This window comes from Meles meles, unplaced genomic scaffold (assembly GCF_922984935.1).
Source record: "Meles meles unplaced genomic scaffold, mMelMel3.1 paternal haplotype, whole genome shotgun sequence".
NCBI classification, from domain to species: domain Eukaryota; kingdom Metazoa; phylum Chordata; class Mammalia; order Carnivora; family Mustelidae; genus Meles; species Meles meles.
The window spans coordinates 15001-26029 of record NW_025721574.1 but is presented as its reverse complement, the minus strand read 5'-3'; positions in this window follow the sequence as shown (position 1 = coordinate 26029).

Sequence of the window (11029 nt, the reverse complement as noted above, 5' to 3'; positions counted from 1 at the left end):
CTCTTTTCTTTTTAAAAGATTTCATTTTGGGGCGCCTGGGTGGCTCCGTGGATGAAGCCGCTGCCTTCGGCTCAGGTCATGATCTCGGGGTCCTGGGATCGAGCCCCGCATCGGGCTCTCTGCTCTGCAGGGAGACTGCTTCCTCCTCTCACTCTGCCTGCCTCTCTGCCTACTTGTGATCTCTCTCTCTGTCAAATAAATAAAATAAAATCTTTAAAAAAAAAAAGATTTTCTTTTATTTATTTGACCGGGGGGGGGGGGGGGCACAAGCGGAAGGAGAGGGAGAGGGAAAAGCAGACTCCCCCGAAGGCAGATGCTTAACGACTGAGCCACCCAGGCTCCCCTAGATCGAACCTTTAAGTGCCTTTTTAAAATCCAGGAGCCAAGCCAAATATTTCCCATCAGATTCGCCTGCAAGACCTGTACATTTGGGTGAATTCCTCTCTTCCTGAGGCCCTCCAAATTTCCTTCATGAAGTTCCGGGATCCGCCAGGAGGTGGCATTCTTTATTCAACTGTTAAGGCCGAGGGGCCCTCGGTAAGCAAGGTGACCAGGCCAACCAACATTTCCAAGGGGCTTTATTGGATCCATCAAGTCAATCAGACCTTTTTAAGCAGTCTCATCATATCCGAGTCTACGCATGTGTCTCTGAAAGATGATATTCCAGGGGCAGCTGGCTGGCAGAGTCAGTAGAGAGCATGACTCTTGATCTCAGGGTTGTCAGTTCAAGCCCCACATTGGGTGTAGAGATTACTGAAAACATAAAATCTGTTGGGCGCCTGGGTGGCTCCGTGGGTTACGCCTCTGCCTTCCACTCAGGTCATGATCCCAGGGTCCTAGGATGGAGCCCTGCGTTGGGCTCTCTGCTCAGCAGAGAGCCTGCTTCCCCTTCCTCTCCCTCTTCCTCTTTCCCCCCCCCTCCCTCCCCCCCACCCCCCCCGCCCCCCCTCCCCCCCATTCCCCCTCCCCCCCTCCCTCCCCCCACCCCCCCTCCCCCCTCCCCCCTCCGCCCCCCCCCCGATAAAAAACTAAAATCTGCAAAATGAAATGAAATAAAATGAAATGAAGTGAAATGAAATGAACTAAAATAAAATAAATTGGGTGCGGGGCGGAAAAAGGAAAAAAAGCTGATTATCTGTATTCTATGTGACATTGAAAGCTCCAAAACGACGTCTCTTTAAAATAAAACCAACAGGGGCGCCTGGGTGGCTCAGCGGGTTAAGCCTCTGCCTTCAGCTCAGGTCATGATCTCAGGGTCCTGGGATCGAGCCCCTGCATGGGGCTCTCTGCTCAGCAGGGAGCCTACTTCCTCCTGTCTCTGTACCTGCCTCTCTGCCTACTTGTGATCTCTCTCTCTCTCTGTCAAATAACTACATAAAATCTTTAAAATAGAATAAAATAAAACCAACAACCTTGAATTGGCTTTAAAGCCAAAGAAGTCGCACCTGGGTCCACTAAAAAAGTCAGTCGATTGTTTTCCCCCTCTCAGGCTCCTGTGGGGAAGTCTGAAGTGGGCTGTTTAAGTCCAGGGGAGCCCTCGCGGGCCCCTCCCTGCTGACTTGGAAGGTGCTCCAATTTAGACCTCCTAAGGAGGTGGCCCAAGGGGCTTGGAGTGATTTTCGTGCCGAAACGGGGGTGGGGGTGGGGGTGGGGGTGGGGGTGGGGTGGGGTGTGTCTCACTGCGGAGGTGGAGGCGGGGCAAGGGAGCCTCGGGCAAGGCCCCCGGCAGAGGTCAAGTTTTTTTTGTTTTTTTTTTTTTAAGATTTTGTTTATTTATTGGACAGACAGAGATCACAAGTAGGCAGAGAGACAAGCAGAGAGAGAGGAGGAAGCAGGCTCCCCGCTGAGCAGAGAGCCCAATGTGGGGCTCAATCCCATGACCCTGGGATCATGACCTGAGCCAAAGGCAGAGGCTTTAACCCACTGAGCCACTCAGGTGCCCCGAGAGGTCAAGTTTTGAACTCATCTTTTTTTCTTTTCCGTTCTTTTCTTTTCCCGTTTGGCCTCTGCCTGCCTCGGCCTTCATCTCAGGGGGAGGGGGTAAGTCAGGTGTGCTCCATTTTCTTTCTTTCTTTTTTTTTTTTTTTTTTTTTAAAGATTTTATTTTATTTATCTGACAGAGAGAGAGATCACAAGTAGGCAGAGAGGCCGGCAGAGAGAGAGGAGGAAGCAGGCTCCCTGCGGAGCAGAGAGCCCGATGCGGGACTCGATCCCAGGACCCTGAGATCATGACCTGAGCCGAAGGCAGCGGCTTCATCCACGGAGCCATCCAGGCGCCCCAGGTGTGCTCCATTTGCGTCTGTCCTTCTCGCTCTGGGCCATCCACTGGGTCCCTTCCCTTGAGGCATCTTGACGATGGAGCGACACAAAAGTCTGAATGTAGGGAATGTCATCCCAGGTCATGTGACCTGAAACACCTTGATGCTCGTTCTTACCATGCCCGATTTTTCCAGGTGCCTCCTTTCAACTCAGTTATGAAGCAAGGAGTTCCTTTACAACTGGATGTTAGCAAGAGCGTCCAGAGGGAGAGAAAACATCTCAGATGGGAAACGCACAGGGACCCATGGATGCACACAAGATGCAAACAACTCGTAGCCTTTGTGTCAGTCTTCTTTGTGGAGAGGTCATGAAAGACCAGAGGCCCCAAATCTCCCCCTTGGCTGAAAACAAATCCAAGGGCCACATAGCATGACCACTTATGGGTCCCCTCCATCCGTTGTTTTCCTTTTCTAATCAGAACACGGCAGGTTTTGTGCAAAGATACCAACAGCCGCAGCAAGAAACAAACCAAATGAAGACCAGAGCATCTCCCTGAGCGTCGGTTCCTCCCCAGAAGCTGGGCCTTCACGGATGGAACTAAAACAGGCTTCCCAGTTTCTGACGACTTAGTCTCCTAGCAGCCTTCCTCGACTTGTGCACACAATTCAGACATGTCGAAAGAAGCCCCCTCGGGCCATCTGCGACTCATGGTATCCTGAAATGTCTTCCATGGAAGTAAGCAACTGCCAGTAGAGGCTCCCCATGTATTATCGTACACTGTACACGTGGCCTGCAAGCGTTTCTTCTGGGGGTGGGTGGTTGCTTTCCCAACATCGATTGCAGGTTTCTATAGGGTTTTGGTTTGTTTAGCCGGTTTGGTTTGGTTTTCCGCACGCACGTGTGCGTGCACATAGGCGTATGTGTGTTTTCCATCCAGAGTTCCAAGTCATCGTGAGGAAGGACCCTACAGAAAGTGACGGAGTTTATTTTCCATTTTTAGCATATGCAAGGCTCTAGGACTCTAGTCTTATGGGAACCAGGGAGGTTTTCTTTCTTTTTCTTTTTTTTTTTTTTTTTTTTTCCCCCGTCCTTATGTTTGGAAGGCTCCTTTGGAGGGATTCATCGATGGGTTGGAAAAAAACCTCTCCTGTAGGTTTTATGTCTATGTAATCTCTCCACACAACATAGGGCTCCCATCCCGAGTCACACTCACAATCCCGAGTCCCACGCTCCACCGGTGGAGGATGGAGCCAGGCACCCCTTTGATCAAATTTCTTTCTTTCTTTTTCTTTTTCTTTTTCTTTTCTTCTTCTTCTTCTTCTTTTTTTTTTTTTTTAATGAGGTAGATATGCAATGTGTGCTCAGGACAGAAAGAGAGCCCACATGCTGAAGTTTGGCAGAGTCCTTTGGGACCCGGGTAAGTGTGAAAGCCCAGGAGCAGGGCCCACACAGGTTAAAACGTGACAATGTCCTTGATCCAGATCCACTTAACAGATGATGCATTGAAAGCGCACTTCTGAGACGCCTGGGTGGCTCAGCCGGTTAAGTGGTTAAGTGGCTGTCTTCCGCTCAGGTCCTGATCTCAGGGTCCTGGGATCGAGCCCCGCATCGGGCTCCCTGCTTGGCGGGAGGCCTGCTTCTCCCTTGTCCGTTCCCCCTGCTTGTGTTCCCTCTCTCGCTGTCTCTCTGTCAAATAGATAGTCTTAAAATGAATGAATGAAGGAATGAATGAATGATGGGGTGCCCCGGTGGTGGCTCAATCGGTTGAGGTTGAGCGTGTCTGCCTTGGGGCTCAGGTCATGATCCTGGAGTCCTGGGAATGAGTCTTGTATCGGGTTCCCTGCTCAGCTTAGAGCCCGCTTCTCCCTCTGCCCTTCACTCCGCTCATGGGCTCACGCTCGCTCGCGCGCTCTCTCTGTCTCTCTCATCAGTCAATAAAATCTTAAAAAAATAATCAACTGCACGAACGAAGGAATGAACCAAGAAAACAAACACACACAAGACATGGCATCAAAGGGAAGTGCTTGCTTTGGGCGGGCGGGCGGGCGTGGGGGGATGGGGAGTGGCGGTGGCGGGGTGGGGTGGGGTGGGGTGGGGTGGGGTGGGGCGGGGCGGGGCGGGGCGGGGCGGGGCGGGGCGGGGCAGGGCGGTGTCCAAGCGGCGGAAATTTCTCTAACCTGCAACACAGTCTTTATCAGTGCTGCTTTCAGTCCTTCCCCCAGATTCCATTTTCCACAAGCGACGGTCCCACCCAAGTGGGCTTCTTTCATGGTAAGACCCGTGTCCTCCCCTATGTCCTGCAGAGAGCGATGAGCCATGAGAAGCCAAAGTTGGGCGGATCCATATGAATCTAGGAAGTAAGCATCCTTCCTGAGACCATTAGCTGAAGTCCTGCTTCCTCTTTAGGACGCAATGTCTTAAAAAAGCAGGTATAGTCATTGGCTCGGGAAAAGGAGGAGGCCTAAGGACCACCCTAAAGAACAGAGTAGGGGGAGAAACAGAAGTGAAAAGATAGAAGAACTGGGGCACCTGGGTGGCTCCGTAGGTTAAAGCCTCTGCCTTTGGCTCGGTTTATGGTCCCGGGGTCCTGGGCTCGAGACGCCGGATTGGGCTCTCTGCTCGATGGGGAGCCTGCTTCTCCCTCTCTCTCTGCCTGCCTCTCTGCCTACTTGTGATCTCTGTCTGTCACATCAATAAATAAAATCTTGAAGAAGAAGAAGACGAAGGAGAAGGGGAAGGAGAAGAAGAAGGGGGGGGGGCTGATTTCACCATCCCCAGCCTTTGAAATGATCTGGTATCCCCTCCTAAGAGAGAACCCATTCTCCGCCGAATGTTTCCTACTTCTTTTCACTAAGTATTGCCACCCAACAAGCACATTCCTATGCCACCAAACCGTCTCCGCAAACATAATTTGTAGTATCGGTGTTCTATTCTGCCATGTGAGTCTAGCATCCTGTGTTTAACTACTGTGACATTGTTCCACATTCAGGTGGATTCCAACTCTTGTTTGGGGTGTGTGTGTGTGTGTGTGTGTGTGTGTGTGTGTGTGTGTGTGAGGGGAGGGTTCTGGGGGTGTGTCCATCTGCATTCAGTAGGTGTAGGGGAGGAAGAATGTTCCCTCTACTCCCCTTCTGAGTTGTTGACTGAGACACCGGTCAGAAAGAGACAGATCCCAGGGAGAGAAACAGTCGATTGACACGTGCAGCGCCCACCAGGCAGAATACACCCACACCAGAAGTCTCACAGAACGGCGGCGGCTCGGAATTCCCATGTCGAGGGCATGTCCTCCACAAAGAAAGATCCGGTTGTGGAGAAATGACAGGAGAGAGGAAAGCAGTTTTGGGCTTCTGAGCTCAGCCCACCACGGGAAGGCCAAGAGATGGAAGGGAACGGGCAGAGGAAGGTTTTCTGGGCACGTTCCTCTGATGCCGTCTGCAGACTGATGAGAATGTCTTCTTTTCCTCCTGCTCCATGGAGGGAAGGTGCCATTCCTAGGCGAGTTTTATCTCCCCCTTTCAGGTCAGGAAGCAGAGGGAGAGGCAAAGAAGTGTCCTCCTCAGGGCTATTGCCTTTCTCTCTCTCTCTCTCTCTCTCTCTCTCTCTCTCTTTCTTTCTTTATTCCTATCTCTCTCAAGGTTCTGTGTATGTATTTGACAGAGAGAAACAGAGCGAGGGAGGGAAACAAGCAGGGGCTGGGGGAGTGGGAGAGGGAGAAGCAGGTTTCCCACTGAGCAGGGAGCCAGATGCGATGGGAGCGGGTGTGTGTGTGTGTGTGTGTGTGTGTGTGTGTGTGCGCGCGCGCGCGCGCGTGCGCTACGCGCCTGAGATGGTGACCTGAGCCTATGGCAGACCCTTAACGCCTGAGCCACCCAGCTTACTGGGTGAAGAACAGCTTACTGTTTCTTAAGCGCTTCACATTCCAAAGAACCCGTGTGCCAAAGCGGTACGGGAGCGGGGAGCGGGGAGCGGGGGAGCGGGGAGCGGGGAGCGGGGAGCGGGGAGCGGGGGGGGGGGGAGCGGGGGGGGGAGCGGGGGGGCAGCGGGGGGGGGAGGGGGGCGCCGGCACACAGGAAACCCGTTCTCTCCCTAGGCTACAAAAAGCTCAGTGGCCCCTGGCTGGTTCTCCATAGAGCGCGCTGACTCTTAGATCTGAGTCCTGAGTTGGAGCCCCACCCTGGTTGTAGGGTACACAAGAAAAACAACGACAGAAATAACAATGAAGAGCTCGATAAAGTCCGGCGCGCGTGGCCTCTGCCGCTCTTCCTACTTGGGCTCTCTATCTCGCTGTCAAATGCAGAAGCAAGAATCTTTAAAATGAAAGAAAGAAAGATGGAAAGGAAGGAAAGGAAGGAAGGAAGGAAGGAAGGAAGGAAGGAAGGAAGGAAGGGGAAGGGGAAAGGGAAGGAAGGGGAAGGGGAAAGGGAAGGAAGGGGAAGGGGAAAGGGAAGGAAGGGGAAGGGGAAAGGGAAGGAAGGGGAAGGGGAAAGGGAAGGAAGGGGAAGGGGAAAGGGAAGGAAGGGGAAGGGGAAAGGGAAGGAAGGGGAAGGGGAAAGGGAAGGAAGGGGAAGGGGAAAGGGAAGGAAGGGGAAGGGGGAGGGGGAAGGGGAAAGGGAAGGGGAAAGGGGAAAGGGAAGGGGGAAAGGGAAAGGGAAGGGGGAAAGGGAAGGGGGAAAGGGAAAGGGGAAGGGGAAGGGGAAGGGAAGGGAGAAAGAAAAAAAAAAATTACTTTCTACGGTGACAGAAGGACGGAGGTAGCCTCCTACCCAACCCCATAGCCTGCCTCCTTTCCAGCCAAATGACCAGCACCTGGGAATGGCTTTGAACCATTCTCCATGACTTGGGCTCGCCTGGTGGAAAAAGCGGGGTGCTGTTCATCTCACTTCTGGGCCAGCGTAAGAGGATGGAGTGAGGGTAGCTCTCGGTGGGGAAGGGGGCGCCACGAGACCCAAGGCGCAGGACCACCAGAGCATGATGAGATCGTTCTGGCCTTAAGGGGTGCAGGATAGCCTGTGAATCCTTTTCCAGGGAAGAAAGAGGCCACGCGAGACAGTGCAAAACACCTTTCCACAGTGTCTGCTGATGATGCTAGGACTTCTGTCCTCAGAGATGGTACCTGTTTAGTACCACTTCAAGTTTTAAGAGAAGGGGTCGGGCGGGAGACTCGGTGGCCCACGAACATCCTGTCGTCGTTCCACTCATCTTCCTAAGCTCATCGTGGAGAACGATGACGCCGTCCAAAGGAGCAGCGCGCCGATCCATGGAAACACCTGGGTGAGCCCCAAAAACGTGACGCTAAGAAAAAGGAACCCGAGAGCCACGGGTGACCTAATGAATGCCTTGGGATTCCAGGGGTAGGTAGGAAGGAGGCAGCCGTCATACCCCAATCCTAGGCAGGACGGAGGGGGGGATCGGAGGCTGTAGGGGGAGACCGGTGAAGAGAGTCAGGGTGAGGGGAGGGGGAGGCGCGGGTGGGAAGCGGGCAGGGGGTGGTAGGGGTGTTTCTTTTCGAAGGGATGGAAACGTTCTGGAAACGGTGGCGAGGGTTGCGCATCTTTGGGAGTCCCCTAAGGAATAAAAGGCTACCGAACCGCGTCCCTTGAAGAGTATGTGAATTATGGAGTGCGAATTTTATCTCCACTTTGAAAACGGGAGGGCAAAGGGTAGGTAGACGAGGGAGGGAGGGAGGGAGGGAGGGAGGTGACCGGGGCGGGTGGTTGGTGAACAGGGCGGCGGGTGGGTCTGCCTATCTCCCTCTCTCCCTTCCCGTCCCTTCTTCCCCCTTCAGTTCCTTCGTCCGTCCGTCCCTCCCTCCCTAGCCATCCGTGCGTGCCCGCGTGTGCGCGTCCATGCCCATTCCTCCACTCTGTGGGTCCGCGCACACATTCAAAACCGGTGGTGGGGGGGGAGGGGCAGGGAGTGGATGTGTAGGATACTGGGCATGCGTAGTATTCTGAGAGCTTCTGTGCGTTACCCCCACTCATCACCTCTGAGAGTGGACAGAGTCTGTGGGCGGCCACCCCCCCGCCCGGGTCCTGGGTCCGGCAGAGACTCCAAGCCAACGCAGGCCAGGCGGGGGTGGGGGTGGGGGGTGGGGGGTGGGGGGTGGGGGGTGGGGGGTGGGGGGTGGAAAAGCGTTCAGCAGGTGTAAGGGGAAGGTCCCATGATGGGTCGTTGGGGTGGGGGGAGCAAGAGAGGAGGTGGCCAGAAGAGGGGTGTCCTAGGTCATTTCAGAGAAAGGGAAAGTGGATAGCCGTCCCAGGGTCGATCGAACTTTCTGGAGAACAGCGGCGCCTGTGTCCGTTTTGACAGTGGTCTCCCCAGGTCCACCTTAAAGGTTCAGGTCTGTGGAAGTGACGGTGCAGAAGGCGCTTCGAGAAGAACACCGGTTCCCATGTCTCCAACGATCCGTCCACATCATGGCACTAGGGGCGCCTGGGTGGCTCCGTGAGTGAAAGCCTCTGCTTTCGGCTCAGGGTATGATCCCAGGGTCCTGGGTTCGAGCCCAGCATCGGGCTCTCTGCTCGGAGGAGGAGCCCCCTCCTCTCTCTCTGCCTACTTGTGATCTCCGTCTGTCCAATCGATCCATAAAATCTTCCAAAAAAAATCACGTCACTACAACTGTTCCTAGGTCCGTCCGGGGTGCGTCCGTGGCTCAGTCGGTTGGGCGGCCGGCCGCCTTCGGCCCGGGTCACGATCCCACGGTCCTGGGATGGAACCCCACATCGGGCTCCCTCCTCGGTGGAAAGCCTGCCTCTCCCTTTCCCGCTGCCTGCAGCGGCCTTGCCCGCATGCGCACTCCCTCGCTCTTCCGCTTCCCCCCCACCCCCCCGCACCCCCGCTCGCGCACGCGCGCGCGCGCTCGCCCTCCCTCCCTCCCTCCCTCCCTCCCTCCCTCCCTCCCTCTCCTCCCCGCCCTGTCCAATGAATCAAATCTTCACCAGCACCAGCACCAGCACCAGCACCAGCACCAGCACCAGCACCAGCACCAGCACCACCACCACCAAAACCCAACTCTGCCAAGTTCCGCCCACCTCTGGACTGGCACTCCCTCGCTCTTCCGCTTCCCCCCCCACCCCCCGCACCCCCGCTCGCGCACGCGCGCTCTCTCTCTCTCTCTCCCTCCCTCCCTCCCTCCCTCCCTCTCCTCCCCCTGTCCAATGAATCAAATCTTCACCAGCACCAGCACCAGCACCAGCACCAGCACCAGCACCAGCACCAGCACCAGCACCAGCACCAGTACCACCACCACCAAAACCCAACTCTGCCAAGTTCCGCCCACCTCTGGACTGCCTCCCGAGGCCCAAGCCCAAGCCCGAGCCCAAGGTCTTGCCACACCCCGCCTCCCCGCCTCCGGGCCTTTCTCAGGTTCCTTCCCGGACACGGGACACGCTCCGCGCGCGTGCGCGCGCCCCACGCGGGCCCCCTCACCCCACCCCGCCCCGTCACTCACCTCCGTGTGCTCCGAATTCCCTCCATCCATGGCTGGACCATCTGGTCGACCTGCTATGGGCACTAGAAAGGAGACCACCAAGCGGGCGGGCGGCGCCCCAAAAGCGGCACCGGCAGCAGCACTGCGGTGAATCCGAGTCTGGGTTGTGGCTCGCCGGGCGGCTGAGGCCGAGTGCCTGCCTTCCCGACTCCCAGGCCTCACTCATCCCTTCCGCCCGGGTCAGTAGCCCTTCCAGACCGCGAGCGCGCCTTTAGCCGAAGGGGGGGGGGGGGGCGCTCTGTGGATCCTTTTCCTACTACCCCTGGGATGGGGACAGCTGCACGTCTCTGGGACGTGCTCCTGACGCACTTGCCTTCCAACCCATCGGGGCCGTCCCGGTTCCCGGCCCAGGCAAGGGCGCCCCCGGCCATCTGGAAGGCGACCTGACGTTCCCCCACCCACAAGGCCCGGGACACGGGACGGTGCGAATTCCCGCGTGGGAACGGTCCCCCGTCGCATGGAGAAACGTCTGCCAAGCGAAACCCGCCCTTCCCTCCTCCTCGTCCTCTCCGTCCGGTGCGCGTGGAGAGCGTTTGGCCACAAGTGCTGGAACCGAGTCCAGGGAGTCCTCCCCACGGTCCAGGGAGAGTCGTGCCCACCTCTGCCTTTTCTCTAGAGGAGACGTCTGTCCTTGTGGATGTGGCAGGATTCATCCAGAAAGAGAGAGCAGGCGCGAGGCGCGAGGCGGTTCGTGAGTGGGGACCCCCAGCGGACCGGGCCGAGCGAGAACCACGGGGCACACCACGGAGGAGAGTCCCAGTCGACCGGGGGACCCCAGAGAGGGCAGGAAAGGGAGTGAGGCCCACGCATGGTCCACAGGCCGCACTGAGGTCTCACGCGAGCGTCTGGGCACCAGGACAGCTGGTCGACCCGGGGTCCCGGGACACCCCCCGCCAAGGGCCCGCGAGCGACAGGGGCCCAAGAGAGGCGCGCGAGGGCCCGCGAGCGACCGGGCTCCGGGAGCGCTGGTCGACGCGGGGAACCGGGGAACCGGGGAGACCACCCCCCCCCCCCCGGGACACGCGAGCGACCGGGGCCCAAGACGACCCGCGCGCGAGCGACCGGGCTCTGGGAGCGCTGGTCGACCCGGGGAACCGGGGAACCGGGGAGACCACCCCCCCCCCCCGGGACACGCGAGCGACCGGGGCCCAAGACGACCCGCGCGCGAGCGACCGGCTCCGGGAGCGCTGGTCGACCCGGGGAACCGGGGAACCGGGGAGACCACCCCCCCCCCCGGGACACGCGAGCGACCGGGGCCCAAGACGACCCGCGCGCGAGCGA